The sequence below is a fragment of the Nannobrachium achirus genome, assembly GCF_963921795.1.
Source record: "Nannobrachium achirus genome assembly, chromosome: 16".
NCBI lineage: Eukaryota > Metazoa > Chordata > Actinopteri > Myctophiformes > Myctophidae > Nannobrachium > Nannobrachium achirus.
This window is the reverse complement of record NC_137823.1, coordinates 31,291,826-31,306,992: the sequence shown is the minus strand read 5'-3', so window position 1 is coordinate 31,306,992 and position 15,167 is coordinate 31,291,826.

The following is a 15,167-nucleotide window of genomic DNA, read 5'->3' as shown; positions in this document are numbered from 1 at the left end:
CCCCTTTAAAATACCAAAAGTAAAGCTTGTAAGCTTTGTAGATCGGCTATTTTCAAATGGCCCAAGTATATACGAATGAAGTGGTTAGTGTGTTTTGTAATGATAATACAAATCAACAAAGTATAACTATAGGCTAACATAGTAGCCTAACTAAAGTTTTCATATAATTGTAATCTAGTAAAACTACAATATTTTCCTCTGAGATGTAATGGGGTAGAACTAAAAAGTATTGACATTTTTAAATATTGAAGAAAGTAAATTGTACTTAAGTACATATACTTAGTTATTTTACACCACTGGCGGCAGGGGCCCCGTGTTCAACAGGGAAGCAGAACTGGGAGGAGGAGTGTGTTCCTCTGCGTGTGTTACGTTAGATCTGCTATGTTCAAACATTTTGTACTTTTACTTTTGGTACATTACAGTGAGTTCATTTTGATGCCAACACTTTCGTACTTTTACTCAAGTAACAGAGTATTTCTACATTGTAGTATTGATACTTTTTTAAAGAAATGTGAGTACTTTTTCCACCACTGAGAAGCGGCTGGTGACTCCATGTGTGTCGGAGGAGACCTGTGGTTGTCCACATCCTCCAAGAAGCAACATGTCGGGGCTGGCAGTGACTTCACATGCAGGGGATTGGCAATGACAAACCTGGGAGGAAAAAATAGAAAAACCTGCAAAAGTTGTCGAAGAGAGGAGAAACTATTATAATGAGGACACTTTCACCAGCCCTCTTTAACATACTATGCATGAATGATTTATCAGACCAACTAGATCGAGGCAAGAAAACTGGTTGTATGATTGGAAACACCTTATAACCATCTTTGTGCTGCTCTCTCTCTCTCTCTCTCTCTCTCTCTCTCTCTCTCTCTCTCTCTCTCTCTCTCTCTCTCTCTCTCTCCACAGACCTTAATGCTATGAGCTGACAGCGTGTGCAAATACAGACACTCACTCTGTTTATTGCTAATCCGGGGGGAGAGAGAAAAAAAAACATCCTGCTATTTTTAATGGAAAGAAAATCTAAGGAAACAGTAGACTTGATATGCTCCCAAATTGACTATCATTAACAAAAATATTGGCTGACATTTTGTTCAAATTATCCATAAACACCCGGGGGAAAAGTTGGGCCTGAGCAGATATGCGTTCCCATATAAATCTCCCTATGCTAACATTTCAACCCAGCGATGGGTATAAATTGAACGAATAAGGCTCATTCATCTTCACTGGCCCTCTCATCACTGCCCCAAAAACTATAACCCACATTAATTACGCTCTATGTTAGGCCTTGTTAACACAGCGCACAAAGAAAATGGAAGGACTGTGGTCGCTGTGAGAGTAATTGGATATACGTTTTGAAGCAAGGAGGCTTCTGTGGGAGAAATGATGTCTCTGAATTGGATGAACTTGCCTCCAATATCCACTTGACTGATTATGAAAAATATGCTTGCCTTTCAGCTATAATGGCTGTATACACTGCTGCTGATCACAACGCTAGAGGCAGAGATGTCATTGGAAGGTACGGCGGTAGTAATCATTGTGGCGCTGGGTTGGGATTGTGACTGACTGTGCTTTGATTGTCATCATGATTGTGATTATTATCATCATAATGGTGCAGTATTACTATTATAAATATAATTGCAATGATCATGATGTATCCTGATTTTAATTATGATTACACTTATTATGTGTATGATGTTAAAGAGCAGTGGCAGTAGCAGTGGCTCAGCACTTAGAGTGACAACTGGAAGGTTCAGGTTTAATCCCAGCTCCTGGCATTGTGTCAGTGTGAGTGTCCTTGAGCAAGACACTGAACCCCTACTGTAACTGCTGCCGATAAGGTCGGACCCATGGAGAGCTTGCTATTAGAATGGCTATCCACGGCTGAGTTTACACTGAATAAAAAGATAAGAATAATAATTACCAGTCAAGTCATGATCAGTGTACTTGGCTCATTGGATGCTAATTATTACCCAGCTAATTATTACCCTTATAGTGTTAATCGAGTTGCTCAGGTAGATAACAACTGTAGATGAAGATGTGAGTCAATCATTCCGGTTTGTTTCCAGAGGAACACATGCAGAGTGGTTAGAGGGTTCTTTTATTGGTGGCCTGGAACTGCAAAACCCAGTTGGAAGTCAGAAAATACAACAATTCACAATGCATGGCAAAAATCAAATAACAAATGAGCAAAACAGAAATCACATTGAATACAAAGCTGATACGTCGGCTACATGGGGACCTTCTGTTGAAATGACAGTGTGGGACCTTCCCAGGGAGGTAGCATCTGTATGGCCACTTACAGTAGGACTGTCGAATTACAGCAGTAGTCTTAGGCTACTAACTACCTGGGAATCCACTTCAGCTGGGACCTGGGCTGATTCATGTAGGCACTGTCATCAAGGCGATGAGACAACGGCTCTTTTTTCTTCACAAGCATTTCCTTTTGCAAGCATTTGTATCCACGTATTTCAGTAAAGGGATGCACCTCTTTGCTTTTGGTGCTGGCCTGGTGTTAATTCAGACCTGAAAGCCAGCTCACTTGCTTGGAAGGTCATCCATTATTGTTCAGAAAGGGAATATGCAGAAACTCTGTAAAGTTCGTTGCCTTTCCTGCCCACAAGGTTGGGTAATAAGCTTGCCAAGCTTGTTGGTAGATTCTCCCTCCGAGCAGCAGCAGCAGCAATCACCATTTTTCATGTGGAGTAGAAATTGTGAAGTTCATCTGATTTAGACACATTATTTGGACCCTGTCCGACTTTATTTCCATCTTTCTCGTTTCTATTTAGTCAGGAACACTCACGTCATAGTAGATTTAACCATTTATTGCAACAGATGGAATACAGTTAAACTTGGCGTTAAAGGGCTCTGCATTCGGAGATGTTCCCTGAATTTGTTCAAGCAGCTTGCTATGCAAAATCAGGGAATGTTAAGCAAACCCCCCCATCTTTATATTACAAAAGAGTAAGTGATCTACTTCCGGGTCATGTATCGCTAACTTAAATACCAAACCACTTGGCCAAGATGTACTACATGTACTAAATATAGCTTAAAAATTCAAACACCCATGTCACCTTTGCAAGATGTCGTTTCCAAACCTCTGTATACAGTTGTATTCGTTATTACCCTCATATTTTGCCTCTGTATAAAATAGTCCGCCGGTCAAATATGTCCGACCGGAAACGTGCGCTGCGGCACAATAGTTCCGCCACAATAGTTCCCCCCCAAATTCTTTTTTTCCTTTTTTTTTTAAAACTTTTTTTAAAACTTTTTTATTTTTTTTTAATTTTTTTTAATTTTTTTTTTAACTAGATGTGAGCGGCCCAAAGGGCCGCGACCCTCTAGTTGGGATACAATAGTACAATAGCAATACATTGACAATCAGCAGACAGAAAATCACAAGTATTTGAGCCAGTCTCTGATCAAAAGGTGGAGGCTGGGGTAGAGGAGGAGCTAAGCAGCAGCGGATCCGAAGTTTCGGATGCAAGACAAACAGAGCTATAGTGAATGCAAGCTGTGTTTAAAGGAGCCTCCCTTAAAGAGCGTGAGCTCTGATTGGAGTATGACAGTCTGACGAGTGAATGACCCGCAGAGTGAATGAGAAATAGTAATATGCTGACTGACAGCTGAGGCGGGCAAGACTCACGTATCACCTGCATAAACCAACGCTATGCTTCATTAATCTCACAAGCCTCATTGTGATTTGTTCAATTAGTCTACTCGGTATGCCATGGCAGTCACTGTCATTGCTCTGCGCTGTGCTAACCAAGCTAAAATTTTACATATTACATTTTTGATCAACTGTTTTTGTTATTTTCTTTTTTTAACACTCCCCTGTTTTAGTCATTGCCAATCTCCCCTCCATGTGTGTAGTCACTGTCACTGCCAACCCCTACTGTTAGGTCTTAGGGAGTCTATTGACAGCCACATGTCTCCTCCAATACACAGTGGGGGGGTTCTCATAAACCCTTTTTGTTTGTCATTTTCCTCCACAATTTAATCATTGCCAATTTCCCCTCGTTTATATAGTCCCTGCAACCCCTACTGGTCTTGGGGAGGGAGACATCCACGTTTCCTTCAATGCTCATTTATTGCCAGCCGCTTCTTTTCAACTGACAGCGAGGAGTTTCAGCGAGACTGTGTATACATGTAATGCATGTGGAGGAACATGCTATCCCTACAAGTTCCGTTCCTCTCCTGAACAGGCATCCCGACCAAACTGTAGGAGTTGCTAGTGCAGTGACAGAGAACTCCCTCCCCTGTTGGCTTCCCACCCACAAACCTAACCCATCGTGTTTCCCACCCACAAACGTGGCAAAATCATGTTTATTGGAGTGGCGGGCCAAGCAGGAGGCACTCTGGAGGAATCAAACCCCTAATCTCCATGGTGGTGGTGAGTGGGTGTACCTCATGAAGTGTTTTATTGTGTCAATGAGACAAGGATCTTTAAGACAATACAAGTAAATTCAAGTACATTTCAGAGTAAGTACAGATCAATCTCAGAGAATATGAATATTTTGTAAAAAAAAAAAATGCCATAGCACCCCAAATCTTCAGAAGGTTGACATTGCTCTATAATAAATCCTTGTTTTGAGTGGTCTCGTGTAATATTGTAATATTTTGAAATATGGACTTTTGATATTCATGAGCTGTATGCCATAGAAACATCTAAATTTGAACAAAATACACTGAAGAAGGCTGATAGCCGAAACGTTTGTTTCTCATCTTGACATGTAATAAAAAAAGAAATAGCAACTCTTGCTTGATCCATTCTCCTATCAAAACAAAAAAAGTTTTGGAATAATTCACTGAACGTATTTAGAATACCGGTATATGAAAGTTTCATGAAATATATGAAAGCTTCAAGAATATTTACTTTTACAAAATATTCAAAATTTCTGAGATTGATTTGTATCTCTTCAGTTACAATCCTTCATCCTTCCCTGGGTTTGGATCTTTCATTCATTCTAAAGAATCAATGGAGTCAAACAAAGCTGCAGTCAATAGCTCTGCTTCCACTGCAAGGCCAAAATGAGACTACCCAAGGCTTTCTCATTATCTAGTCACACAGTTTCCTGCAGAACAACATGTACTGTCCATCCCCTTTGACTTGAACTCCAAACATACAGTACATGCCGTTATTAGATCTGGTGTAAGCATGTTGTGCTGTTTGTCTGACTCTATCTACAGTACACTCTACTTAACTATATAAATGTGTCTAAATATGGATGAAGGGTTAGGTTTTTGGAAATAAACCATTTCTCTAGCCTGTGCGTGCGTGCGTGCGTGCGTGCGTGCGTGCGTGCGTGCGTGCGTGCGTGCGTTTGTGTGTGTGTGTGTGTGTGTGTGTTTTCAAGGTACATTTTACTCAATTAGAGAAGCGTCCTAGAATTGATATCTCCACAAAAAGGGTGTGAAGGAGAGGCTTGGCCAAAAGTCTGCAGCATCAGACATATGATATAAAATAGCTTAGTATTTATTATGCAGACATGCAAATTCATGAGGGGAGAAAAGTTCTGAAATAACTTGTAGACTGGCCTTTTTAGCTATTTAGATTTTTGCGAGTTTATTATGTACACCTCTGAACAGTGTTATCAGTGTGTGTGTGTGTGCGTGCGTGCGTGCGTGCGTGCGTGCGTGCGTGTGTGTGTGTGCGCACATGCGTGCATGTGTTTCAAATCTACAGCACCTCTGTAAACAGTAATCAGTTGAGTGCTCTCTCGCTCATAAATGTAAATTACATAATTATGTACTCATAGCCAGGAACAATTGTGAAAGTTATTCATTTTATGTTGAAATGCTATTTAATAATACAAAATGTTCTTCTTAGTTTACCACATGGTGAGGACTGATGACTAAAGTACAATGTACTAACTTCTGATTGTGTGCATTCGGCCTGCAACGCTACATCTACCAATGGTGCACAACTCTCCCTTCATTTATTTCTAATATCAACGCTTCTTCCTCTACAGTACACGAACACTTGCTGACTGTCTCTGATGGACTGGACAGCCCATACCTTCCCATACCCAGACATCGTTTTGTGTTTACCCGTTTGATTGGTGCTCAGGTGTCTGGATTTTGATAGAGACGGACACTTTTCACTAGCCTTGCCGCTTCTATAGGAAGTATCTCACGCAAGTTGGTGTGATAGAGAAGGAGACAGTTTTGCTTGGGATGACACATTGGCAGGAAGAAATCAAATGAAAAGAATGAATGACATGCAGTAAGACAGAGCTTTTTGTCAGAGACAGAGTCAAGATGAACATTGCTGCCTGTTTCAAATAATCTCTCTCTCTCTCTCTCTCTCTCTCTCTCTCTCTCTCTCGCTCTCTCTCTCTCTCTCTCTCTCTCTCTCTCTCTCTCTCTCTCTCTCTCTCTCTAGCCATCAGTAGCATATGATTTATTGATTTGTCTTGCCTATACTCAAATTGAAGACCTTGGCCTTCAGTATATTGATAACTTCTCCTATTGTTTTAGATTAGTTTTGTGTGTTCCACAACATTATTATACAATCATCCTTTCTTTTTCTTTTTTTATCCCACGATTTTGTAACCCATTTTCACCCAGTACCAATTGCCTAAGCTGCTAACCCTGGGCTCTACCTTCCCTCTACCAACCTGGGGAGGGCCCCGAACTGAGATCATGCTTCCTTCAGTACATGATGAGTGAGCAGGCCGCTTCTTATCACCTGACAGGGAGGAGTTTCCATGGTAGGACGTAGCGCGTGGAAGGAACACATTATTCCAACCAGTTCCTTTCACTTCCATCAGGCACGCCTGGGGGAGGCATAGAGACCAGGATTACTGCATGCTTTTGTGAGGGTACCTACCCTAGGGAAGAACATGCAAACTCCACACAGAGTGCGCCACCGTGCCCCATAATACAATCATCTTTTGAACACCAAAAGACACATCGAATACGTATTCAGTGGGAAATTGTCTTTTAGAGTTTAAAGAGTAGAAAATAATCCAAGGACGTTTTAGCCAAGGAAGGATAATGTTTGACACTGACATGCTAGAGGCAAGAAACACAAGCTCCACTAAAACAAACAAAAAAGGAGAAACGACAATCCAACCAATTGGCATCTCACTCTTTCAAGGCTTCCTGGCAAACAACAAATGCAGGAAATAATTTGCCGGGCTCCAATTGGCAGATTGGAAATGTGTTGTTTGAAAAGGAAACGCATAATATATACTGTGGCCCAGTAATGTTCGGAGTTTTTCCAGACAAAATCTGTAAGAGTAATATAACCCATCTCTGGGCAGAGATTCTGATCTGGCATCCAGGCACCCCATTTGAATGATATTATCAACGCACTGAATGAAACTATTCCATAAATGTTTGCCAGGTGCGGCCGTCCGTCCAACGCAACACACTCGCCTCGGAAAACAACAGAACGTGTTGATCAAATAGAATCAATTTCCGGTTACTGCATAGACAATTTCTCACTTCAAATGTTTTCAAAAACATTCTTGAGAGCAATGTTTAGCTGTAAATGACATTTGTGTTGTTAACTTGTTTGTTTGTCATGTTGGAAACGGCATACAATCAAGCTGCGCAGCAGGTGCTCTGAGCCTTTCATTAGACAGCGGTCTGTTATTGAGCTCATCTCTCATCATCCAGAAATAACACACAGTGATTGACCAATCAGAATCAAGCATTCAACCAAGCCGTGTAATAAGGACCATTACTACACATCACCTCACACATTTCACCCATTAGCAATAGCACTGTATGTTGTATACTAGTACCGGTATATGACACGCCAGTGTACCGTACATGCAGTGAAGAGATCAATCATAATTTCTCTTTAGGACAACAAGAAGACAGAAAGGGAAGGAGCTATCAGATTCATTAGGTAGCTTACATGAAGGCAACTAATTAAGGACTGTGCCTTGGCATCAACACGTGGCTTTGAATTCATATGGCCTCATTACTGTGCTGAAGCTTGTCACGTTGGAGGTGTTTGCCTATTTATTTCTCTCTTCTTCCTCACCGTTTCCACCATCATTTATTTTTATATTTTTCCGGATACACTCACCCAATGTACACCTGATTTCACTCCAATCATGTTGTTATAGCTTGACATAGCTTTGTGTAATTTGTTAATTTGCTGTCAGGTAGACCTTGTTTCATCTGATTTGATCAGCTTATTTGATCACTAGATTTTCACGCTTTCAAATCCAGTCCCTATCTTACGTTGATCAGAGCAATGGTCACCGTGTTATTGCCATTTGGAGTGTTAAAATCAACCTCGGTTCGAAGTGGAGCGGTGAATTTGAGCAGCTGTACCCTATGTGAGTGAGTGAGTGAGTGTAAACTGTGCCTGTGAGTGAGTGGTGAGTGTGCCAGCCAGCCAGCCAGCCACCCACCCACATACCCACGGACATACCTGTTCATTGGGAGCGCTTTCACCGCTCCAAAAACAACCATAACACTGGTGGAGCAACCGTGCGCCTGGTGGGACTGCAGACCCCTGAACAGTGTTTATGACAAGTTTTGTGCGGATTAGAGCAACAGTGTGCCTCTGGCCACCAGGAGCCCCATGTGGCCCCCAGGAGCCACTGAGGCTCACACATCGCCCCAGGTGTGACTATTCTTATGGCAGTCCCCTGAACAGTGTTTGTGCCAAGTAAAATTGATGGCTTGGATAACATATTACAAATACTCCCTCAGAATAAGAAAAATGCAGAAATGAAAGGAATCAATGTACTCAATATACAAGCAATCATCTGGCCTCTCGTTTTCCTCTACCACCCTCTCCTCTCCTCTTCTCTACTCGCCAGTTTTCAGAGCAACTTCCCCACATCCGTAGGACGCAGAATACAGATCCTTCCCTTCTGCAAGGGAACAATCCGTATGTGAGCTGGAGTAGGAACACAATGAGATTTTTATTGCTCCAAGAACGTTGTAGCTCAATAACTGTAATTTGTCCAGCAGCCCAAAGGTTACAGCCCGGCAATATATCAGCATCCCGTTATGTTATACATTGCAGATCTTTAATTGCTTTACTGGTGGGTTAATTGTGGAGGTGTACGATCATTTGGAAATGATCCATCACTTAGTACTGTAATAATGAGTCTCCGATGTCTGGCTTCCCCCCCACTCCCCATGGAAGAAGCTCTGTTCAACGAGAGCTCTCTTCTTGCAAATTCGACACTGTGTAGTGAAGGACGAAGGGGAGAAGATGGATGGACCTTAAAGCTACAATCCGTAAGTTGACGTGCAGAGAATTAGTGTGGTATGCTATGTCCAAAATACAGCTCCTGTAGGATTTTTGTGCCAAAATAGATTTTTCTGCAGATTTTGGTTCTATAGGGTCCAAACTATCAGAAAATGATGGGGGTCAAATTTTCCGACCCCTCCCTTATTTCCTGGGGGGCGGGTCACTTCAGTTTTGGCCCTATTCGGCTATGTATTCCCAATTTCCCATAGTATTTTTTGCTAATATTGATTTGTTTGCTGTTTTGGCTTCTATAGAGACCAAACTATGAGAAAATTACGGGGGTCACATTTTCAGACCCCTCCCTCATTTCCTGGGGGTGGGTCACTTCAGTTTTGGCCCTATTCGGCTATGTATTCCCAATTTCCCATAGTATTTTTTGCTAATATTGATTTGTTTGCTGTTTTGGCTTCAATAGGGACCAAACTATCAATAAATTACGGGGGTCACATTTTCAGACCCCTCCCTCGTTTCCTGGGGGCGGGTCACTTCAGTTTTGGCCCTATTCGGCTATGCATTCCCAATTTCCCAAAGGATTTTTTTTGCTAAAATTGTTTTGTTTGCTGTTTTGGCTTCCATAGGAAAAAAAACTATCAGAAAATAAAAGGGTTGAAATTTTCAGACCCCTCCCTCATTTCCTGGGGGCGGGTCACTTCAGTTTTGGCCCTATTCGGCTATGCATTCCAATTTCCCATAGGATTTGTTTTTTGCTAAAATTGTTTTGTTTGCTGTTTAGGCTTCTATGGGGACCAAACTATCAGAAAATGACAGGGTCCCCCCCCCCCCCCCCCCCACCCATTTCCTGAGGCGGCGAGGGGGGGGGGGGGGGGGGGTTCAGTTTTGGCCCTATTCGACTCTATATTCCCATAGATATTTTTTTCTTCTTTTCTGTTTTGGCTTCTTTAGGGACCAAACTGTCAGAAAATGAGGGGGTTCAGATTTTCAGACCCCTCCCTCATTTCCTGGGGGCGGGTCACTTCAGTTTTGGCCCTATTCGGCCTTGTTTTCCCAATTTCCCATAGGATTTCTTTGCCCAAATTGATTTTTTTTGCTGTTTTGGCTTCTATAGGGACCAACAGAGTTCGAGTTATGTGGGAGCCAGTAGGGGCTTAGCTCCCATAGTTAAAGTCTGGGACCCCATAGTCAACAACCCCCGTGGGGTCTCTTTTTTTCTAAGTGTGTTTTTTCTTTTTTTCTTTTTTTTCTTTTTTTTTTTTTTTATGTTCCATTGGAAGAATTTATATTATTTATGTTAACTATATATACAAATAAACATGTTTTCAATTTAGCAATTCAGACCGGCAGGTTTCACTCAGGTTTTGTGTCACTTTGTCTGCTCCACTTCACTCATGACAAGTCCTGCAATGTAGTTTCAAATGTAGCCACGGGGTGGCGCTTTTTTGAGAGTGAGCAAACTGGGGCATAGACAGAAAAAAGTACTCACATTTTACTAAAGTAAGTGCCAAAAAAGATTTATTTTTCATTCATTCGTTTGTTTTTTATTTATATGTGCAGAGACGGTCTCAGCCAGACAATAAATGTTCATTTAAGTTCATCAATTTTGTCTCATGTCAAATTAAATTGTATTTGATCAGATACCAAGAAGTAAATATCATGGCATTACATTTATATTGGAGGTGAGTGAGAAAAGGAACAAATATTGATTAAACTTAAAACTTAAAAGTAAGACAAACAATGACATCACACCGTTTAATCCTACTATTAATTTTATTATTATAAATCAGGCGCATTTAATGTGGGGTGTGAGTCTTCCTTTACCGTCCGGGTTATAACACACTCGCTGCAATGGTTCCTACTTCCTACCTTTCCCCTAACCTCGCCTACCAGGCTTTCTTTCCCCATAAGCTAGGAACCACTGCGTCGAGTGTCTGTTCTAGCCACGGCCCGGACGGCAAAGGAAGGCGGACACTCGGACAGCAACAAACAACCAAACAACGCTGTCTTGTGAGCAAGACTGTAGCCTGTGCCCGTGACATTGTTTTTTTTAGTAAATAAATATGAACCCGACCCGCCTTGTTTTGAGAAAGAAAAATACCCATTTTAGCCGACTTTATGCTACCAGAACGGGAACTTTTGGCTGGATGGCTCAGAGCTCAGATCATCAGATGGAGGAATTGGGAACTGGAGGCTGAGCAATAATGGTGAGTTAATATGAACAGAAAAGACTGCCTGGAGTTGTCAACATAGCCAATGTGAAGCCCGAATTAATATTGTGAAAGGAAAAATATGATTTAATATAGGAAATACCCGTTTTAGCCGACTTTATATCCGCGAAATACCCGATTTAATATGATTTAATATAGGAAAGTACCCGTTTTAGGCGACTTTATATCCGCAATTACCCGATTTTTTTTGCTATGGGAGCCCTATTCTGGCGGCGCCTTCGGCGCCGCCAGAATAGGGCTCCCATAGCTCTGTGGGTATAACTCGATCACTGGGGACCAAACTATCAGAAAACGACGGGGGTCAAATTTTCAGACCCCTCCCTCATTTCCTGGGGGCGGGACACTTCAGTTTTGGCCCTATTTGGCCTTGTTTTCCCAATTTCCCAAAGGATTTCTTTGCTAAAATATATTTTTTCTTTTGTCAGTTTTGGCCCTATTCGACTCTATATTCCCATAGATATTTTTTTCTTCTTTTCTGTTTTGGCTTCTTTAGGGACCAAACTGTCAGAAAATGAGGGGGTTCAGATTTTGCATGCAATTGAAGATGCCAGGGCAGAGCCCCTGTAGGAAGATCTTCCATGTGTCCCATACATAGCATGATCTGACAGAGGACGATTATTCTGTCAAAGTTCTTATTGTTGATGCCATGGGTGTGCTTCAGAACATGAAAAAGACAAAAAGCTGTCAGATCTTCAGGATGCATTCAACAAACGCATCATAACGATGATGGCTGGCTATGTTGAGGGTCGAGTTGTCTTTGATAGGTAATATTAGGTATATGGATCAGTCATCAAAAAATTCGAAGTCTTCATCCAGAGATGAAGCTCACTATGTCCATCAAGGAACTCCTGACTGTGTGATCAACCAAGGAGAAGTAGACATGTGTTAGGCCAGGGACTGCTTGAGTATTTCTCAAGGGACAGTTCTTTCATGCTCTTTGTCATATATGATACCTTCATCAAAGGACATGATTTTGAGGAGGTGCACACATCGAAGAGGCTGCTGACACCGATGTCCAATTGCCCTGAGCCCTGAGCTTCCACCAATTGAAGAGAATTGGTGGAATTCGGAGAGTGGAGGGTATGTTCCAGTCAAGTGTCTTGCCCTCCCTGCTCCAAAGGCAATACTTGAGCTCATCACATGTGGCTGTAAAGCAGGTTGCAAGGGACAGTCAGTCTCTGCAAGTGCTATGGCACTGGACTGAAGACTTTGCCAACAGTATAAAGGCCCATTCCCACCAGATTAACAGATAAAGAAATATCTTTCTCCATTCAAGTGGATGGTAAGACACAGATAAAAAATATGTGACAGATATTTTCTTTTTTGTATCTGTTTATCTGGCCCAGTGGGAATGAGCCTTAAGGGAGGACATAGATAACAGTGATGATGAATAGATCCTGTATTTGACAAGAATAATAACAGGTCAGAAGTATAAATGCTACCCCATCCATCCTCCTCACTTGAACTGTTCCTACCTAAACTATTGAATAGCCTCAGAATATACTGTGAAGTTGTTTATAAAGTACTGTAAAGTACTCCCCCCCAGGATATGAGGGAGGGGTCTGAAAATTGGAACCCTGTCATTTTCTAATAGTTTGGTCCCCATAGAAGCCAAAACAACAAAAGAAAATATATTTTAGCAAAACAATCCTATGGGAGATTGGGAAAACATAGCCGAATAGGGCCAACATTTAAGTGACCCCCCCCCCCCCCCCCCCCCCCCCCCCCCCCCCCAGGAAATGAGGGAGGGGTCTGAAAATTTGACCCCCATCATTTTCTGATAGATTGGTCCCTATAGAAGCCAAAACAGAAAAAAAATTAACTATTTTGGCAAAAAAATCCTTTGGGAAATTGGGAAAACAAGGCCAAATAGGGCCAAAACTGAAGTGTCCCGCCCCCAGGAAATGCGGGAGGGGTCTGAAAATTTGACCCCCGTTGTTTTCTGATAGTTTGGTCCCTTTAGAAGCCAAAACAGCAAAAAAATCAATTTGGGCAAAAAAATCCTATGGGAAATTGGGAAAACAAGGCCGAATAGGGCCAAAACTGAAGTGACCCGCCCCCAGGAAATGAGGGAGGGGTCTGAAAATTTGACACCCGTCGTTTTCTGATAGTTTGGTCCCTATAGAAGCCAAAACAGCAAATAAATAAATTTGGGCAAAAAAATCCTATGGGAATTTGGGAAAACAAGGCCGAATAGGGCCACAACTGAAGTGACCCGCCCCCAGGAAATGAGGGAGGGGTCTGAAAATTTGACCCCCGTCATTTTCTGATAGTTTGGTCCCTATAGAAGCCAAAACAGCAAAAAAATCCATTTTGGCAAAAAAATCCTACAGGAATACATAGCATACCGCACTAAATGTTAGAGAGGCAGGGGCTGAAATTTCTAAAATGACCTTTGGTGAAAATATTGAAAGTAGCAGACCTCAACGCGTTGTGAGCTTGGAGGTCGGTTATTTTCGGTACTTGATACCACACTAAACTAAGCATAATCAAGTGAATACTGGAGATGTGGCGTACGGCATGGATTTCTACACAGAGAGGGAAGTTCTTTCAACATAAGATGCTGCATTCAAGTTCAGGAGAGTTTGAATGCTACCTTCATGTATGGCATGGAAAGGGGGCATTTGCATTACTTTCACCATAGTGAAAACTGCATTCATGGTCTGGAGAGGGCACTTATTACAGATGGGTAAAAGGGCAGGGGCTCAAGCCATCTTTAGAATGTCAATAACATGAAAAGGTTAAGGTTGAAAGTAAGTCTTCCAGAGGCAATCAGTTCCTCCAGAGCTTCTTCCAACCGGACAGACTGAGCCCTCTTATGCTAGGAAATAAGTCAAATATCATGCATGCCAACTCTCAGGTTAGCGTTGTACGTAACGTTATTCCACCAGACGATGCTCCACATACAGTACATTGTACCAAGCAGATTCATAAACTGTATGGGAAAGGAATAATTTCTATCCTCTTCAGTAATTATGTGGCTAAGTGCAAGCCTGCAAGTCGATTAGCTCCATTGTTAACGTCAAGTCCTCCTTAAAGAGCTGGCTGAATAGCAGCTGGACCTAACCATTAATTAGTCGAGTTGGGTTTCGTTAACAGTACCCATGTTGTTCTTTCTTCATGTTTCTTTCTTATGCATCTAGTCTGAGTCTGTCAAATTTGTATCAATGTACTTATTATTAATTATGTTCTTCAGTATGTACCGTATCTGTCCGTCCGTACACACACACACACACACACACACACACACTACCACCACCAACACATGCCATTCAGTTTACACACACATTTTGCACTCAAAGGACCACAATGGAAATACGCTCTGGAGCTTTTATTTTGACAGATAATACAAACAGGTAAATGTTTTGTCAGTAAAAACATTAGTCAATCAATCAGTGCCTGCATGGTGCTTTCCTCGTGTGGTTTCGGGACTGTCCACATATGTATTTAAAGTTTGCTAACTGGACTGTGAATAAAGAATACTTAGTCTTACTCAGCTCCTATTCCCTTGCCTCCTTCGATCCGTATAAGTCAGCAATGAGCATTGCATTGAAATCGGGTCATAGCCAATCGCTAATCCATAAAGTAGCAGCGCTTAATATTACTCTAACAGACGGCTGACCTCCTGTACCGCCTCAGGGATGCTGCTGGGGAGCTAAGACCTTCCACCATATCGTCACTGTCGGGCAGAAACCTCATATCTCCAGTTTTCAAATTTGTACTTTTTTTTTCTTTTTCGTAAAGTAAAGCCCTGCTTC